Here is a 5,093-nt window from a genome sequence, read left to right as displayed (position 1 = left end):
GGCAATGTTACAGACACACATGGTTGCTGTAGACAACTCTTCTGGCCCTTTACGCAGCTGTAGTGTAGGAAAAGCACATACATTTACCCAACGAGGTAGCACTTACTGATTAGCCAGTAGAAAGTACTCCAGTTGAGTAGAGGTATTGCACAAAACGGTGGCATCTTCTTGGGCGCCCGTTTGCGCGGTGGCACAATGTTACAGACACACATGGTCGCTGTAGACAACTCTTCTGGCCCTTTACGCAGCTGTAGTGTAGGAAATAATATTGAATAGGGGTCAGACCCAATATACCCTTGAGGGCTTGGGCAGATAAATACGGAAAGGTCAATGTGCCAACAAGGGATTTACTTTAAGGTGATCAGTTAATTCTAAATTTAAGTGATTTGAATCAATAAGTATGTTAAGATGAATTAACATCAATATGAAATCAATTCCATGAACTAAACATCATAAATATCTAATGATGACAACGCACACGGGGATTTCTTTTTGTGATTTAATCACAGTGATTTTTATAGTTTTATCCAAGTAAAAAAGAGTACAAAAAGGAATATAAATAAGAGCAATATATCGTGAAAACAGGGAACGGAATTAAGTCCTCTTTTCATCTGAATATACACATCAATTCCTGGGCGGTTTAAACAGAGATGAAACTCTTTCTGAGCATACAATCTACTGTACATAACATGTAAACTGGAATTGGATGGTAAAGTCGACGTTTCGGTCTTGGGTGTAGTCAATCCGTCAGACCATCTTCAGGACAATAATTGCTTATATAAGGACTCCTAAACAATACAATGCAAATAGTTACATGAAAGTAAACATAATCACACTAATAAATCAATATACAAAATTTAAAAATTTAGACTTCAACCCGTGTGCGAACAGGACAATTGTCAGTATCATTTATCAGAAAGAGGGGACAAAGTCAAAATCTGATATCGAGAAAAAAATTATTATTTCATAATCAATTCAACCATTTACTTTCTATAGAGATACATAAATTTCATCAGTAGCCATGTTTACTTAAAGGTATCCGTGGCGTTCTCACGTTAAACTTTGTTTGAAATCATGTGGACATTTGAGCTACGAATCAAGAAGAACACTTAATCATGCTATGCCAGAGAAATAGTGAATAGTATCCTACCATGTAGAGCTTAGCAACAGCGACTGCCAGTTCGTGTTATTGCGGAAGTCAATCCTGCAGTGATTTTATTGCTGTACAAAAAATGAGTAGTCATAAATTATCTATTCATTCACCTGTATGTTATTTCTCTTATTCTAACATAGGTAACAATGAAGGTGTTGGTTTTATTAAAAACCAAATTCTTTGCCTAGTCTTAAACAATTGGTACATAGGATCAATTTGTTTTTAAAGTTTAAATGATTGATATAAACAGCACAGAAAAGAAAGTGTTGCAGTTTGGCTCACTAATCTACATCTAAACAGAATTTTAATAAATCGAATGAGGCTATGCTCAAAATTCATCAAAAGATAATGTTTTGCATATAGCTGATGGAATATGCTACTGACAGATCTATGGGCAGAGAGTGCATTAAATTCTAACTTACTTTACCGTCGTTAGTTTTCGAAGTACGAAATGTGATCCGTCTGATTCAGGGGCAGCCTGATTACGCACTGCACTGTCAAGTGCTTTTAAGGAATAATCGTAGTTGCAGTTCAACACAGTTGTGAGCTAAAAAAGTAAACAAAGCGCCGGCGTTAGGCTAAAGCAGCCATTAGTTGCTGTCCTGTGCGAGCTGAGCAATTAGATTATCGCTAAAGTGAGTAGTAGATCTTTGTTATCAAACATTTAGCGTGATGTGGTTCAATGAGGGAAAGTGGTTGCCTAGTTACCTAGAGTACCCGTAAAGGTTATTTTAAACAATATATACTCGAGTAAAAGGCTTTACTTATTATAAAAAGTGAAGCAAATACACTGTTTGAATTGCGCGCAAATTAACCAAAGACGCGTCGTTGAATAACTAATGAGTGATGCATAGGTTATGGACAACTTACTATTCTGGCGTCAGTCTTCAGAACACAGATGGGGGTCCGCTAGTATCGGTACAGCCTAATTATGTGCTGCACTGCCCAGTGCTTTTAAAGGCTGGTCAATGGCAGCAATTCACCACAGCTGTGCGACCAGGAAATGGACACAATGTCCGTGTCAGATGGCGGCGGCCATCTTGAAGAAGCTTATTTACAATTGGTAGCGCTATTCTCACTGTATTCTAACGATTATACTGACTTTTGTGGCTCACCAAAAGAGTTAGTTGATGGTTATATATTAGCGAATGAGTGAGATTGTTAGAGACCGACCGTTCATATAGTCTGGTCCTACTCAACGAAACCTTAGATTTCGCCCGCCATCTTGGAGTGTCAAAACGTTACTAAATGGGTGTATTGTTGTTTATCGTTCATATACAATATTCTTGAAGACAATTTCATGATTCGAGCAAGATCAAGAGCCACTCCTAATAGCGGACCCCTAATACTATCGCGAATCATCTTATAGCTAGGTATTGATTTGTAATGTACGATAAATTTCCATGATCAACAAATGTTAAAGCGCGTATGTATTGATTCTTTGCTGATATATTTTACAGAGCTACATATCAAATACATCAGTAATATATCTGTGGTGGTGGAAATTGCACGGAAAATCTTGGATATATATATAGATGTCCTGCCTATATCCATTCTATTTATCACGTTATATTCAACACAGACATGGTTTAGGTGATACAATGACAAATCTAACATGGTTATCGACATCAATAAACGATCCTGTGTTAATCAACCATTAAACCAGTAGTGATTGTGAGTTGCTAACATCCAGATGTTTAGTCTTAAACAATGTACATAAAAGGCTACATTGATGGTTTCAGCAAAAAGAGCAATGCAATAATCAAAGTTTGAGGAGTGCAAAATTGAGCAACCGTGTTGGAAACTCAATAGAGCGGTTGAAACTTAGTTGCAGAACCTACTTGTCTGAAGGTGACAATGAATTGCTACTTTGACTTGAGGTATACAGCTAGCGATGGCTGAGACAGGCCAAAGTATGCCACTCAGTGGCAGAGTTCAGACCTTTTTTGATGTTATCAGTACGGCAGATCCAACGGTTCTCCCTGAGAGTCAATGTGTGTTCAACATTGGTCTGTCGTATCGTAGGTTTGACAACCTCGATGACCCACCAAAGCATTTCTTTCTCAGTGTGTTTTAGTTTTATGTAGTGCTCCACTAATGGTGCAGTTTCTACTTTACACCTGATTCTAGATTGGTGTTGCAGAATCCGTTTTTTGACCATTTGTGTGGTCTTCCCTATATACTTAAGATTGCAAGGACATTGTATACAGTAGACCACATTAGTGGTATTACAGTTTGAGAAGGATTTGGCCATGTAGTTCTCACCAAGGAACTCAAATGATTTAGTGGTTGTAGTGGTGGGGCATGCTGCACATTTACCACATTTGTGGTGCCCAATTAATGGTGTTAATTGACGCATGTCATTAACTACATTTTGGTCTATCATTTTGTAGGCATGTACAAGTCGATCTTTGATGTTTGTGCCTCTTTTAAATGAAAAGAGTGGTTCCTTAGTGAACTCAGGCAATGCAGAAAGAAGTGACCAATGTTTCTTAACAATTTTCTTGATTCTGTTAGTTTCTGTGCCGAATGTGGTGACACAAACCAATTCTGGTTCATTATTTTTAGCTTTCACTTCGAGCAGGGCATTTCGGTCGTTGTACCAAGCTCTCTTTAGTGATTTTTTCAACAGTTTGTTTGGGTAGCCACGTTGATGTAATTTTTCTTTTAGTTTCTTAGCCTCCAGGAAGTAGTCCTCTCTTCTGGAACAATTTCTCCGAAGACGGAGAAATTGACCGAAAGGTAAGCCATCCTTTAGTGCCTGGGGATGGTGGCTTTCATATTTTAGGAGGGTGTTACGGGCTGTTGGCTTCGTAAAAAGTGTGGTGTAGAGTTTATTATCTGTGTCTACTTTGATGGAGATGTCAAGGAAGTTCATCTGTTGATTATTGTAATCAATAGTGAATTGCAGATTGGGATTTTGGGAATTGATCCAGGTATGGAACTCAAGTAGTAATTCTACATTGCCTCTCCAAATAAAAAACACGTTGTCTATATATCGTAGCCAACATGAGATATTGGATGTGTATGGATTGGTGGAATTTTGGACATGTTTTTTCTCAAACTCGGATACATAGATATTGGCTATATCCGGTGCGTACACAGCACCCATTGCAACTCCCTTGAGTTGTTGAAAGAAAGTTTTCTCAAAAAGGAAAAAGTTTTCGCATAGAGATATCCTTATACATTCCACAATGAAGTCAGTGGGTACCACATGGGGTCTGGGTCTTTCATCAAGTAAATGTTCAATGATCTCCAGAACTTCTGATTGTGGGATGTTGGTATAAAGACTCTCTATGTCCATAGAGACGAGGAGCTGTGTCAGTGGATCAAATGTATAGTTTTCAACCACATTGATAACCGCTGTGGTATCTCTAATATAGGTTGGTGTTTCTGTCGCAAAGGGTCGAATGAAAAAATCTGCATATTGAGCCAGTGGTTTTAAGATGGAATTACAACCGGAGACAATTGGTCTACCGGGAGGTGTCTCAATATTCTTATGTACCTTGGGTAAGATATATATCACCGGTACTGTGGGGGATTTATTAATCAAAAAAGATGCTTCTTTGGCGCTTAGCCAACCACCATCGAAACCCTGTTTGCTTAGCTCACTGATGGACTTCTCAATACGCAAAGTGGGATTCTGATTCAGCTTCTTGTAGTGTGACGATACCGAAAGTTGTCTGTTCATCTCAGCATTGTAGGATGTTAAATCCCAGAGAACGATTCCCCCGCCCTTGTCGGCTGGTTTAATGATAGTTTCTGAAAGGGATTGAAGATTTCTTAGAGCTTGTTGTTCATCACATGTGAGGTTAAATCTTATGCGTGTGGATTTTTGAAAAAGATTGTCTATCTCTGTCAGGATTGCGTTCTCAAAGGTGATGACTTCTTTGGCTATCATTGTGTTGGTCGGGAAAAAGGTTGAGGGCTGATGTAAGCC

The 5,093-nt window shown here is 38.5% G+C and overlaps 1 long non-coding RNA gene across 1 annotated transcript; it reads right to left on the bottom strand.

Moving 5' to 3' along the window:
• Nucleotides 1-606: 606 nt before the first annotated feature.
• LOC146785147 (uncharacterized) lies at nt 607-1,668 on the bottom strand. Its single transcript, XR_014970362.1, has 3 exons — nt 1,576-1,668; nt 1,151-1,221; nt 607-788 (listed from the first exon to the last, which is right to left on the bottom strand). It is a non-coding gene; the product is annotated as an uncharacterized LOC146785147 (long non-coding RNA).
• Nucleotides 1,669-5,093: the final 3,425 nt, after the last annotated feature.

Source organism: Triturus cristatus, chromosome 11, assembly GCF_964204655.1.
Source record: "Triturus cristatus chromosome 11, aTriCri1.1, whole genome shotgun sequence".
Classification (NCBI taxonomy): domain Eukaryota; kingdom Metazoa; phylum Chordata; class Amphibia; order Caudata; family Salamandridae; genus Triturus; species Triturus cristatus.
This window is presented reverse-complemented; position numbering and strand designations above follow the sequence as displayed.